This window comes from Leiobunum rupestre, chromosome 2 (assembly GCF_980474605.1).
Source record: "Leiobunum rupestre chromosome 2, qqLeiRupe1.1.hap1, whole genome shotgun sequence".
In the NCBI taxonomy this organism is placed as follows: Eukaryota; Metazoa; Arthropoda; class Arachnida; order Opiliones; family Sclerosomatidae; genus Leiobunum; species Leiobunum rupestre.
This window is the reverse complement of record NC_143385.1, coordinates 63,493,597-63,509,854: the sequence shown is the minus strand read 5'-3', so window position 1 is coordinate 63,509,854 and position 16,258 is coordinate 63,493,597.

Genomic DNA, 16,258 nt, shown 5'->3' with positions numbered 1-16,258 from the left:
CAAATCGTCGCGAGAAATATCAGAAATACATTGACTTTTTGACGATTTTACCCTCATTTCATCCCTTAAATCCCGGATTTCGATCCCGAACCCAAACCCGAACCCGGGATCGATGTCTCGCCCTTACTTTCCCTCTACTGGTACCTGGTTTTTGTGGGCCTAAAACTCTGAAACAAAGCATTTTAAAAACCCTGTTCATAGGACTTTTTTGACTCATTAGGACCCAAAGAACACGCCCTAAAATTAATGAGTCGTATAGTACCCTAAAAGATGTAGTCTTGTATCCTAAAGGGAGTAGCTACGAACCCTAAAGGGAGTATTTCTTCCACAAACGGTGTAATGAAGGAACCAAAACGGAGGACAAAAGCACCCGAAACAGTGTAAATTAGTGTTGTAAGTCGGAAAAATTCCCGCTCGGAAAATTTTCCGGAAAATGACCGAGGCCTTTTTTTCGGAAACTTTTCCGTATTTTCCCGAAAAAATAAAAAAAAGTTTACATTCCATGATTAGTCTAATATATTGTTTGCAAATTGAAATAAAGCGGTATTTTCGCGTCATTTTTTCGAATCTGAAAGTAAAGCTAAACCTATAGACTAGTTTAAACTGATTAACAATGTAACGCTATTAATGTTTTGTAGTATGTTTACTGATATTAGTCATTTTATATCGATAAAAAGTTAAAAACATTAAAAACCCTTCAAAGGTAATTTATGTTTAAAATTTTTGTTTTTCCGATTTGCGGAAAATTTTCCGCAATTCGGAAAATTTTCCGGAAACTTTTCTAGAAAATTTTCCGCATTTTATTTTTCTGGAAAATTAACAACACTAGTGTAAATAAACACCCTAAAAAGAAAAACGCTATATAAGGTGTAGAATAACATCGTTTATAAACCTGTTAAGGTGTTAAAAAACTTTTTTTAAGAGAGTTCCCCAAGTGAAATGGAAAGTAGGCTTTAGCTCGTGAACCCTAACCCAGGCTCAATGTTAAAAAAAACCCGACCTTCTAGCTTACCATTTAGACTATAAGAAATCGGGAAAAAAAGAAATTGTATTCTGCCTACTATATCAAACAACCGTGATAGCAGTGTTGTCAGTGTGGTTCAAAATAGTGGCGCCCACATTTTGTCCCGAAACAAGTCTGTCCTTCATGATAAAATTAAGACACCAGGGCCGTTTTAACCATTTCGTAGGCCTTAGGCAAAAATATCTCATTTACCGACTTTTCGGACCTTCGTAGGCCCTATTATATGGAAACGTAGGCCCGAATGTCTACTTAACGGTTGGTAGGCCCTAGGCACTTTACCTAGTCTGCCTTATGGATAAGGCGGCCCTGCAAGACACCACCCTAGACCCAAGTCATCTAGCGGTGAAGAGGGTATGACAGAACCCTTTTTTTGGTGCACTGGACCCTGGTTCAATTTCCGCTTGTGGCACTAGGTAAAACTCGGAACCACCCCTATTCGGTTCTTTCCATAAAATCTTGTAGAGGTTAACGGTAATAGTGAGTGTAGGGAGTTATTGGCTCGCGTGGAGTTAAGGGTTTGCATTGTCACCCGGCCACCTGATTTAATCCATGGTCAAACTAGAGCTTAAAAACCAGTTTAGGTCGGTTTGAATGCCAGTTTTTAAACGCCGACGATAATTCTTGGCTCACACGTGCGTAATCGCTTCACCCGGTCACCCCGGTTCGCTTATAGCCAAGGCTTAACGTCATTTCAAATAGTATCTCAAAACAATTAGTTAACACGTTTACTATATACGTACAGTAAAATTATTTGACATTATTTAGAATTGTATTCCCATTATTTTTGGAAATACGATGAACCAGGCTTATGAGTCATTAAACGTCGCTAGCTGACTTGGGCTTAGGGCGGTGCTTTGGGTATTAGCCTAGCTGATAATTATTATGAGTATTGTTAAGATATCCAGTCGAGGAAGACACTTATTGTCTTTGCAATTGTTAATCTCTACGCAGGTCACTGAAGATGATCGGCAAACAATTGTCTCAGGTGGTTGTTTTCTAAAATAGCAAGAATTCTCAGCCCTGCAAACTGCAATGGAAAGCCGCAACATGCAGTACAATCACCAAGAAGTGTCTAACGCGCATCTTGTTTTGTGAAAGTCAACCGCGTTTGTTCCACTTTTAGTTGGTTTGCCAGGGAACAGCAATTAGATAAGTACAGTAGTCCCAGAAGGGGATAAATACTCGAAATTGCCTCGTCTCACGTAAAAGTGACGTAGCGGACAAAAGCAGATCGCTTCAGTGACGCCATCTCATAGAGGAACATAATAAAACGTTTGCTTAATAATAACATTGTCTCGTTTCAATCAGCCGAAGTTCAAGTTCATTTATTTCTCTTCAATCAAACCTCATTTTCCATAAAATCCACCGATTTTCAAATTAATAAGGTTCAAATAATCTGCTTCAGAATGGTCAGAATGAAGATGATAATTATTTTATAAACTAATAAAACATTAATAATTAATAACCCTTCTTACTTGAGGGAATTTGCAAACTGCGAAATGGCCAATTAATTTCTTGAGTCGAATGTTAACAATTCAAAAATTGCGGGTTACTCGTAGCAATAAATCTTCGATAATAAAATAAAAACGCGAAACTTTGACCAAATAGATCTTCGAGTCAAAATAGAATTAAAAGTAAATAAAATAGCCAGGATTTCAAACCATAGACCGGTTTCGCCCTCGTTGGAACTAATCAGTACCGTGCAAGGAATCTAGCCCGCGACTAACAAACCGAAAACAGAAAATAAGCCTAATCATAAAAAATTTCAAACCTCGTTACGTAGCAACGGAAAGCCAAATAGACTAATAGTTGTAGAGAACAAAATATATCAAAAGTTCAGTTAATAAGAAACACCTATGGTCGGCAATTCAAAGAATAATAAAACACGTGTAAAGGTAGACAATTCCATACTAAGAAATTGGGTCAACAAAACAATAAAATAGTGCTAATAACTCGAAAGAAACCAAACTTAATTAAAAACAATTGTGACACTACTCACATCTGGAGACGTTTAACCGAAACAATTTGGATGACCTTGTACCGCGTCTTCAAGGTCATTCCAACTAATCTCGAGAACCGTTAGGTTTAGAATCTCAGTTCCAATTCTAATTTTTAATTATTATTCAATAATTTTTAATCATTATTCAATAATTTTTAATCATTATTCAATAATTTTTAATCATTATTCAATAATAGTTAATCATTATTCAATAATAGTTAATTATTATTCAATAATAGTTAATCATTATTCAATAATAGTTAATTATTATTCAATAATTTTTAATCATTATACTGATTTAATAACTGATCCCGGTTCCTAAAGGGACTCACAGTACTGTTCAGTCTTTAAAAAGCACGCGTTAATAGGAAAATCACGGGTAATTTTAGTTCAATGTAGACAAACTTGGCGTCGCTGAAGTCGATTTCCGACTTAGTTTCGTAGAGAAGCTGGAGCGTTCACGTTCAATTTTGACAAAATGGCGCCGTTGTTGTCGGTTAAATGATGAGGCTTAGTGACTTTTGTACCTTTTATTTTTGAAATTGGTTCTTTAAAAGTTCAAGTAATGGTAATTAACCATTGCGTTAAGTAAAAAATAACCAGTAAGCCGCGTATGGCTGAGGTTTTTTAATCAAATTCATTGGAATCCATTTCATTTCTAAACTTAACAAATTTAATGAATTAAGCCTAACCTAACTTTCTCGCACGTACTGTCGCCTAAGTCCCAACTCGCAGTGATAGTTGAACAGAATTCTTGAGGCGCTTCAAAGCGGCTGATGTAACTCAGTAAAGCCTTCCGATTTAGGCCCCGCCTACCGTGTCAAAATATCGGGAAAAGTGAGTCCCGTATTAGATTCTTGGTCCATGCGCGGACCCCTATAATTTCATGTCTTTCGTGAATATATATATTAGGTGAAAACTATTCGCCAGTCCTGGACTGCTCAAAGAACTGTTCAGGACTGAGCTCTGACGTCAGTTTGTCAGAATTTATAGCCCGGTGTACCTAGTAACAAAGACCATACCACCGGAGGACTATCATCATAGTGCCCTACGCCAGCGTCCCCAAGCCCGGACAGGTGACAAATTCAGCATGGGTAGCAGAACCCTACTACTGATGGTCGCACCTTTGACGCAAGCCACTCAACCCAGCAGAAGGTGCAGAAACGGGTGGACCAATCCCCACTTCGCACACAGCAGTGGGATTAAGAGTGGATGCTATAGCAACTCCAGCCGACACCCTACCTATGAAGGTAAGGAGTCAAACCCTTGGGAGAGAGCTCCTAAAGTGGAACGACGAGCACACAGCAGCCCGCATAACCCGGCACAGCTGGCACCGGAGATCCCGGTGGGAGTCCAAAAGGCCGGGAGATGGGTCCGCCGTGTCCTCATACGGAGGCTCGCCGCCCCACAGCAGGCTACCCAATCCGCCGAGGCGACCAGTTTGCACGGACCCTCTCCGTTAGCCTGCGCCGAAGCACAGTATCCAGCCCAAACCTGACCGAAGTCGGAGGTGGAGATAGGACCATTTGATCAGAGCTAACATCTCCCAGTGCAGCACCGCCCTTATGGGTTACAAGAGCCGGACCCCTACTCCCCGGTAAAGCCACCAGTTATTGCACACTCTAACACATTTTGGGCCAGCTCTGACGTCAGCAAAATTTCCCGGACAGTTCGGGACTATATCACGAATAGTCTAGCCTAAAATAAAATTAAAAAATGGCGGCCGTAATGGTCATGTTACTTAATTTATTAAATTCAGATATATGAAGCTCAGAATCCTCATCTGATGATGAAATGGAAGTAATAGGAAATGTTTTAAGTACCGCACGAAATTTCCGAATTAGTATAATGAATTATGATAGTTTAATTGTTAATCGTTATCATGATATTGAATTTAAGAGTATGTTTAGAGTTAGGCCTATCATTTACGAAGAGCTAGTCAGGAAATTTGGTAGCTCAGAGCATCTGAACATATTCCAGGGATGTTTGATTACTTAATATTGTAATGGTTTAAATAAAATTGTAACCTAATTATAGGGAGTGCAAGACGGGTATTGTCACCAGATAAACGTCTATTAGTATTCCTCTGGTTTGATAGACATTGGAGTGTATCATTTCATGAAACTTCAGACAGATTCAACATAACATAAAACAGTGTTAAAAACATCTTAAAAAGACTCAATCAATTTTTTTATAATGTATCTGGAAGTATAATTCGATAGCCAGAAGATAAAGAAGGCTTAAAGGGACGGTTTGAACAGATATCAGATTTACCTAATTTCTAGGGGATTTTAGTGAACTCTTTAATCTAATACAGGGCATATTTTAAACAAACCTTGAGCAAAGGAAAAATAATAAAACTAGTATAACCGTAAATTGTCAATTTTTATAGATGTGCTAATTTGTTTTATGGTTGGCCTGTACTTGTAGACTCTTAAATTTAGCAAACCAATTTTATTTGTTTTTATTATTCACTTTTTTACATTTTAATCCCTTCATAGTTGCTTATTTCTTTACCTTATTTACAAGATACAGGTTTATCCAGTTGTTGAAAACATTTAGGGGATGTTCTAATTGTTCCCAAACCTTCGTTGGTGATTTGTGAAGGCAATAACTAAAAATTCAAAACCTGTCTAGTTTTGATAATAATACTGCATTTTTGGCATTTATTAATATCACAATACTTGTTGCAGTAGATATACATAGACTACTTTAGCCAGCTGTAGAAAACTTGTAGGAGTGTAGACTGTACGCGATAAAACTATCTTCACTCCTACAAGTTCGGTACACATTTTGTACCACAGGCTTAACCCATCTAATTTCTATAATATAACTTGTTAATTTCACAATGCTTATTATACGCAGTCAGTCAAGAATGAATTATTGTTATCTGAGATTTAACTGAGAATACACCTGAGACTGCAAGGTGCGCACTGTCTTTCCCCCTTAGCCGTGAAAAACGAAATGAAATATAATCGATTTAGTTTAAGGATAATGAATAAAAAACTATTAAATTATATTTACCGCGGCCTAAGAAAATACAATGGGCACACCATGTATGTAAATAACATGATTAACATCGGATAACTTCCATAGCGACAAGTGTTAGCTGAGACTAGATTCTACGCAGAGCAATATGCAGACGAATTTTCAGTTATTTGGAATTGAGTTCTCGCCAGTACCTGCTTTTGAGTAAGTACTGCTCGGACAGTCCCGAACGATCTGAAAACCAGTTCTTAAGAGCAAATAGTCTGTGCCCGAACTATCCAAGAATTCTATAAGGGCACGTGACGATCTGAATTCAAATTCTACTGCCCAAAATCCCATTAATGAAATAGATCAACAAAACAATAGGACTAGAAGATTGTTATGACGATTAGTGACGTTTACCAACACCAAAGTGTTGTCTATGAACACGTTTTATAAAATTTATAAAGGTATTACCGTATCGAATTAGGCGTTTGTTTTAGGCGTTTCTAAGACGTTGCCAGTCAATAGAAAATAATAATTGTTTAAATTGTTTTATTGAATTAAAACATTAAATATGTAAAAATATTTATTACGTTAATATTTTTATTTTAAAATATTTATCTTATTAAAATCTTTATTATTTTTAAATATATTAATTTTATACTTTTTAAATCTTTCAGCAATAAGGTTTTACATATTAAGGCACTTTGAAAATATTTTCAATTAAAAATAGATATTTCAAGTTATCTTAAAGTGGTTGGGTAGTTTTTAACAGTGAAATTCTCATCCAACAAAAATCTTAAAAATCTAGACTTGGACTAGTGTTTTTCAAACCTTTATGTTTCGCGAAACCCCTGAAATTTTAGTGTTTGGAAAACCAATTTTTGAAAACCAAAAACGCTTCAGATTTTAAATATATGATTTTTTTATTTATAAAAAATAAATTATTATTTATAATAATAGTTAATAAAGTTATTTATAAACAAAACTACATAAATATCAATTTTATTAATCAAAACAACACAAATATGAAGTAGAGTATAGGCTAGATTATAAATTTGTTATTTGTGTTTTAACTCCTGGATCCATCTCATGGACTTAGACGGTTCCACCTTACAAAATCTTAAATCTTAACTAAAAAAGTGTGCTTTTTACTTACTTTAAATCTAATGTATCCAATAGATTGAAACCCTTTCCTACGACTTGTTTCCTTACTTCCTGGATTTCGTTGGAGTAAGTTTTCGAAAATTCCAAAGACAAATCCTCGAACCCGCGGATGCGGGTATGAGACAAGTATACGGGTTCCGTGTTTTGTCCCTATAGAAATGTCTGAGCTGGGATGAGATTCGAACCCACCTACTGTGCTTTAGTCCCATTCGACCGAAATCCCATTCGACCGAAGGCGGTTTTTGAGGTGTCCCATTCGACCGAATTCCGCCGAAACGTGCGGTTTTTATGTGTCCCATTCGACCGAACGCTGCTATATAAATTGGCTTTTGCTATGTTTTCAATTTAGTTACTGAAGTCGTTTGCAATGGAGCGGATAGCTAATAAAGGAGGGTATTTATACATCAATAATAATTATCTTCACCTAGTCAAGAAAAGTAACTGAACCAAAACTGAAATAGTAAACTTAACCAACTCTAACCTAACCTAACCTAAACATGGATCTTCGATAGCACATACCTTATAAATAAAATACCAAATCACCCCGCCAATTGGGCTACATTTTAAAATTCTTTCGGTCGAATGGGATTCGATCGAATGGGATTTCGGTCGAATGGAAATAAACGACCTACTGTAGGGCACGGATAAATTTCTAACCGATCGTCCCGTTTAGTAGGCGACACCTTTCCAATTTCAATGTTTCGACCTGAAGAGATCTATTAATTTGGTCTTTGTAGGTTGGCCAAATCCAAAATGAGAGCGTGAAGAACCTGAGAATAGAACTCTGTTTATAGAAAATTTCATTATAATTATAATTTTATGTATTTCGCAAAGAGAGTTCGATCGCATTTGTATCTTTCTTACACGCTGGTTTTTCTTACACTGCGCCATTTATATTGGCATCTAAAACTACACGTAAGAAATTAAATAAACAAATGATTTAATGGTATCAATAAAATTTGTGTAATCAGAAAAATTATATATACTTTTGAGCGAAAAAGTTAGGAAATAAGTTAAGTTGAACCGATGGTTAGGTTAGGTTAGGTTAGGTTGAAATGGGGGTTATCATTTATAAGTTTTTGTCTTACGTGAGAGCTATTCACCAGGCAGACTACATCTGCATTACGGCCTTCGTCGCCGTTTTACATCGGCTCGCTAACGCGTCACACGTAGCCTTTGACAGCGCCTCGCTAGGGGGAGATTTGGTTCTTGCGATGATGTCACTCCGTTACTAGCTCTCAGTAAAATAATCCCCAAAGTGACAAACTTATGGAACAATATTATAGACTTATGGTAACGCTCATCAAAAACATCGATGAGTAATCGATGGCAACATTTTGTTGCTGTACGATTTTTCGCGTTTCCGATTTGACGTCACGATGGGCATCCGATGACGTCAAACGCGTCGGTGTTTACAGTTTAGCTGGTGGAGGAGTTAAAATTATACAACTGTAGTTTCAATCAACAATTCTACTGATTTGGTCAAAAGCCTTTCATCAATTGGAACGCCTCAGCCACTGCAATTGCCGTTTTCGCATTTTTAATAAAAGACTGATCGTTGCAACAATAAAGAAAATTGTCGTCAACAAATTTGTCATTTACCAAATCATTAATTATTGAGAATAATATTTTTCGCTTCCTCTGATTTCGGACCCCGTAACATTTATCGCCGCCATCTTTAAAAACAGCGCTGACTAGAAATAGCACCGTTCAGTAATTTCCTACGTCACTATGACGACAAGCTCTCATCAGATTTTCGTTACCAATAAAAACCTTTTTTATTTGTGCAAAAGTCGGCTATATTCTTATGATTTGGGTCCAAATGATCGAACGCCATTTGATCGACACCTTTTTTGGTGTTTTGAAAAGTGGATGAAATGACCATTTGATCGACAAATTTTCTGTGTGTTAAGTGTTTCCCGTTCTTCGTGCGCTCTTTGGGGATTTTATCGGCAGAAGTTTATTTTATGGACTGATAGAGTAGGAAATATCAAGTGTTCCCAGCCAAATTCTTGATATCACGATGGGCCGTCTACAATGGGACCTAGAGGACAGTAACTAGCCATATCGTACCGAGTATTGTCCAACCCAATATTATATTTATTATTAAGTACAGCCAGTAGTAAATGAACCGAAGTTATCAGACTGCTATACTACCATGTTGGAGGCGTTTTCCTTATGAAGTTACATTTTGACCTCGAATTTGAAATTTTGCGCGCTCCTAGGCCGAAAAAAAAACGTTTTTGTTTTTATGAAACCATTTTTTATACATAGAAATAGCTATACCCATAATTATCAAGTGCAATTTATCGCGTTAAAAGACGGGAATGGAAGTTAGCTTTTATTCGTCCCGATTTTCTCATAATTTTCAAAAAGAAAACGCCCTCCGATTCTGAGCGCTATTTTGATAACTTTGGTTCATTTACTTCTGGTACAACCAATTGGGCTATAAATTGAATTTGTTTTCAAGCAAACTCTTTCGCTTGCAGTTCTATTGAGGCAATATAAAAATTACCACGATAAAACTGTAAAGGTGTCGATCAAATGGCATTCGATCATATGAACCCCTGTCAATCAAATGGCGTACGATCATATAAACCCCTGTCGATCAAATGGTGTTCGATCATATGAACCTCTGTCGATCAGATGGCGTTCGATCATATGAACCCCTGTCGATCAAATGGCATTCGATCATATGAACCTCTGTCGATCAAATGGCGTTCGATCATATGAACCCCTGTCGATCAAATGGCGTTCGATCATATCAACCCCTGTCGATCAAATGGCGTTCGATCATATGAACCCCTGTCGATCAAATGGCATTCGATCATATGAACCCCTGTCGATCAAATGGCGTACGATCATATAAACCCCTGTCGATCAAATGGCGTTCGATCATATGAACCCCTGTCGATCAAATGGCGTTCGATCATATAAACCCCTGTCGATCAAATGGTGTTCGATCATATGAACCTCTGTCGATCAGATGGCGTTCGATCATATGAACCCCTGTCGATCAAATGGCATTCGATCATATGAACCTCTGTCGATCAAATGGCGTTCGATCATATGAACCCCTGTCGATCAAATGGCGTTCGATCATATGAACCCCTGTCGATCAAATGGCGTACGATCATATAAACCCCTGTCGATCAAATGGTGTTCGATCATATGAACCTCTGTCGATCAGATGGCGTTCGATCATATGAACCCCTGTCGATCAAATGGCATTCGATCATATGAACCTCTGTCGATCAAATGGCGTTCGATCATATGAACCCCTGTCGATCAAATGGCGTTCGATCATATCAACCCCTGTCGATCAAATGGCGTTCGATCATATGAACCCCTGTCGATCAAATGGCATTCGATCATATGAACCCCTGTCGATCAAATGGCGTACGATCATATAAACCCCTGTCGATCAAATGGCGTTCGATCATATGAACCCCTGTCGATCAAATGGCGTTCGATCATATGAACCCCTGTCCATCAAATGGCGTTCGATCATATGAACCCCTGTCGATCAAATGGCATTCGATCATATGAACCCCTGTCGATCAAATGGCGTACGATCATATAAACCCCTGTCGATCAAATGGCGTTCGATCATATGAACCCCTGTCGATCAAATGGCGTTCGATCATATAAACCCCTGTCGATCAAATGGTGTTCGATCATATGAACCTCTGTCGATCAGATGGCGTTCGATCATATGAACCCCTGTCGATCAAATGGCATTCGATCATATGAACCTCTGTCGATCAAATGGCGTTCGATCATATGAACCCCTGTCGATCAAATGGCGTTCGATCATATGAACCCCTGTCGATCAAATGGCGTACGATCATATAAACCCCTGTCGATCAAATGGTGTTCGATCATATGAACCCCTGTCGATCAAATGGCATTCGATCATATGAACCTCTGTCGATCAAATGGCGTTCGATCATATGAACCCCTGTCGATCAAATGGCGTTCGATCATATCAACCCCTGTCGATCAAATGGCGTTCGATCATATGAACCCCTGTCGATCAAATGGCATTCGATCATATGAACCCCTGTCGATCAAATGGCGTACGATCATATAAACCCCTGTCGATCAAATGGCGTTCGATCATATGAACCCCTGTCGATCAAATGGCGTTCGATCATATGAACCCCTGTCCATCAAATGGCGTTCGATCATATGAACCCCTGTCGATCAAATGGCATTCGATCATATGAACCCCTGTCGATCAAATGGCGTACGATCATATAAACCCCTGTCGATCAAATGGCGTTCGATCATATGAACCCCTGTCGATCAAATGGCGTTCGATCATATGAACCCCTGTCCATCAAATGGCGTTCGATCATATGAACCCCTGTCGATCAAATGGCATTCGATCATATGAACCCCTGTCGATCAAATGGCGTACGATCATATAAACCCCTGTCGATCAAATGGCGTTCGATCATATGAACCCCTGTCGATCAAATGGCGTTCGATCATATGAACCCCTGTCCATCAAATGGCGTTCGATCATATGAACCCCTGTCGATCAAATGGCATTCGATCATATGAACCCCTGTCGATCAAATGGCGTACGATCATATAAACCCCTGTCGATCAAATGGCGTTCGATCATATGAACCCCTGTCGATCAAATGGCGTTCGATCATATGAACCCCTGTCCATCAAATGGCGTTCGATCATATGAACCCCTGTCGATCAAATGGCATTCGATCATATGAACCCCTGTCGATCAAATGGCGTACGATCATATAAACCCCTGTCGATCAAATGGCGTTCGATCATATGAACCCCTGTCGATCAAATGGCGTTCGATCATATGAACCCCTGTCCATCAAATGGCGTTCGATCATATGAACCCCTGTCGATCAAATGGCATTCGATCATATGAACCCCTGTCGATCAAATGGCGTACGATCATATAAACCCCTGTCGATCAAATGGCGTTCGATCATATGAACCCCTGTCGATCAAATGGCGTTCGATCATATAAACCCCTGTCGATCAAATGGTGTTCGATCATATGAACCTCTGTCGATCAGATGGCGTTCGATCATATGAACCCCTGTCGATCAAATGGCATTCGATCATATGAACCTCTGTCGATCAAATGGCGTTCGATCATATGAACCCCTGTCGATCAAATGGCGTTCGATCATATGAACCCCTGTCGATCAAATGGCGTACGATCATATAAACCCCTGTCGATCAAATGGTGTTCGATCATATGAACCCCTGTCGATCAAATGGCATTCGATCATATGAACCTCTGTCGATCAAATGGCGTTCGATCATATGAACCCCTGTCGATCAAATGGCGTTCGATCATATCAACCCCTGTCGATCAAATGGCGTTCGATCATATGAACCCCTGTCGATCAAATGGCATTCGATCATATGAACCCCTGTCGATCAAATGGCGTACGATCATATAAACCCCTGTCGATCAAATGGCGTTCGATCATATGAACCCCTGTCGATCAAATGGCGTTCGATCATATGAACCTCTGTCGATCAGATGGCGTTCGATCATATGAACCCCTGTCGATCAAATGGCATTCGATCATATGAACCTCTGTCGATCAAATGGCGTTCGATCATATGAACCCCTGTCGATCAAATGGCGTTCGATCATATGAACCCCTGTCGATCAAATGGCGTACGATCATATAAACCCCTGTCGATCAAATGGTGTTCGATCATATGAACCCCTGTCGATCAAATGGCATTCGATCATATGAACCTCTGTCGATCAAATGGCGTTCGATCATATGAACCCCTGTCGATCAAATGGCGTTCGATCATATCAACCCCTGTCGATCAAATGGCGTTCGATCATATGAACCCCTGTCGATCAAATGGCATTCGATCATATGAACCCCTGTCGATCAAATGGCGTACGATCATATAAACCCCTGTCGATCAAATGGCGTTCGATCATATGAACCCCTGTCGATCAAATGGCGTTCGATCATATGAACCCCTGTCCATCAAATGGCATTCGATCATATGAACCCCTGTCGATCAAATGGCGTACGATCATATAAACCCCTGTCGATCAAATGGCGTTCGATCATATGAACCCCTGTCGATCAAATGGCGTTCGATCATATGAACCCCTGTCCATCAAATGGCGTTCGATCATATGAACCCCTGTCGATCAAATGGCATTCGATCATATGAACCCCTGTCGATCAAATGGCGTACGATCATATAAACCCCTGTCGATCAAATGGCGTTCGATCATATGAACCCCTGTCGATCAAATGGCGTTCGATCATATGAACCCCTGTCCATCAAATGGCGTTCGATCATATGAACCCCTGTCGATCAAATGGCATTCGATCATATGAACCCCTGTCGATCAAATGGCGTACGATCATATAAACCCCTGTCGATCAAATGGCGTTCGATCATATGAACCCCTGTCGATCAAATGGCGTTCGATCATATGAACCCCTGTCCATCAAATGGCGTTCGATCATATGAACCCCTGTCGATCAAATGGCATTCGATCATATGAACCCCTGTCGATCAAATGGCGTACGATCATATAAACCCCTGTCGATCAAATGGCGTTCGATCATATGAACCCCTGTCGATCAAATGGCGTTCGATCATATAAACCCCTGTCGATCAAATGGTGTTCGATCATATGAACCTCTGTCGATCAGATGGCGTTCGATCATATGAACCCCTGTCGATCAAATGGCATTCGATCATATGAACCTCTGTCGATCAAATGGCGTTCGATCATATGAACCCCTGTCGATCAAATGGCGTTCGATCATATGAACCCCTGTCGATCAAATGGCGTACGATCATATAAACCCCTGTCGATCAAATGGTGTTCGATCATATGAACCCCTGTCGATCAAATGGCATTCGATCATATGAACCTCTGTCGATCAAATGGCGTTCGATCATATGAACCCCTGTCGATCAAATGGCGTTCGATCATATCAACCCCTGTCGATCAAATGGCGTTCGATCATATGAACCCCTGTCGATCAAATGGCATTCGATCATATGAACCCCTGTCGATCAAATGGCGTACGATCATATAAACCCCTGTCGATCAAATGGCGTTCGATCATATGAACCCCTGTCGATCAAATGGCGTTCGATCATATGAACCCCTGTCCATCAAATGGCGTTCGATCATATGAACCCCTGTCGATCAAATGGCATTCGATCATATGAACCCCTGTCGATCAAATGGCGTACGATCATATAAACCCCTGTCGATCAAATGGCGTTCGATCATATGAACCCCTGTCGATCAAATGGCGTTCGATCATATGAACCCCTGTCCATCAAATGGCGTTCGATCATATGAACCCCTGTCGATCAAATGGCATTCGATCATATGAACCCCTGTCGATCAAATGGCGTACGATCATATAAACCCCTGTCGATCAAATGGCGTTCGATCATATGAACCCCTGTCGATCAAATGGCGTTCGATCATATGAACCCCTGTCCATCAAATGGCGTTCGATCATATGAACCCCTGTCGATCAAATGGCATTCGATCATATGAACCCCTGTCGATCAAATGGCGTACGATCATATAAACCCCTGTCGATCAAATGGCGTTCGATCATATGAACCCCTGTCGATCAAATGGCGTTCGATCATATGAACCCCTGTCCATCAAATGGCGTTCGATCATATGAACCCCTGTCGATCAAATGGCATTCGATCATATGAACCCCTGTCGATCAAATGGCGTACGATCATATAAACCCCTGTCGATCAAATGGCGTTCGATCATATGAACCCCTGTCGATCAAATGGCGTTCGATCATATGAACCCCTGTCCATCAAATGGCGTTCGATCATATGAACCCCTGTCGATCAAATGGCATTCGATCATATGAACCCCTGTCGATCAAATGGCGTACGATCATATAAACCCCTGTCGATCAAATGGCGTTCGATCATATGAACCCCTGTCGATCAAATGGCGTTCGATCATATAAACCCCTGTCGATCAAATGGTGTTCGATCATATGAACCTCTGTCGATCAGATGGCGTTCGATCATATGAACCCCTGTCGATCAAATGGCATTCGATCATATGAACCTCTGTCGATCAAATGGCGTTCGATCATATGAACCCCTGTCGATCAAATGGCGTTCGATCATATGAACCCCTGTCGATCAAATGGCGTACGATCATATAAACCCCTGTCGATCAAATGGTGTTCGATCATATGAACCCCTGTCGATCAAATGGCATTCGATCATATGAACCTCTGTCGATCAAATGGCGTTCGATCATATGAACCCCTGTCGATCAAATGGCGTTCGATCATATCAACCCCTGTCGATCAAATGGCGTTCGATCATATGAACCCCTGTCGATCAAATGGCATTCGATCATATGAACCCCTGTCGATCAAATGGCGTACGATCATATAAACCCCTGTCGATCAAATGGCGTTCGATCATATGAACCCCTGTCGATCAAATGGCGTTCGATCATATGAACCTCTGTCGATCAGATGGCGTTCGATCATATGAACCCCTGTCGATCAAATGGCATTCGATCATATGAACCTCTGTCGATCAAATGGCGTTCGATCATATGAACCCCTGTCGATCAAATGGCGTTCGATCATATGAACCCCTGTCGATCAAATGGCGTACGATCATATAAACCCCTGTCGATCAAATGGTGTTCGATCATATGAACCCCTGTCGATCAAATGGCATTCGATCATATGAACCTCTGTCGATCAAATGGCGTTCGATCATATGAACCCCTGTCGATCAAATGGCGTTCGATCATATCAACCCCTGTCGATCAAATGGCGTTCGATCATATGAACCCCTGTCGATCAAATGGCATTCGATCATATGAACCCCTGTCGATCAAATGGCGTACGATCATATAAACCCCTGTCGATCAAATGGCGTTCGATCATATGAACCCCTGTCGATCAAATGGCGTTCGATCATATGAACCCCTGTCCATCAAATGGCATTCGATCATATGAACCCCTGTCGATCAAATGGCGTACGATCATATAAACCCCTGTCGATCAAATGGCGTTCGATCATATGAACCCCTG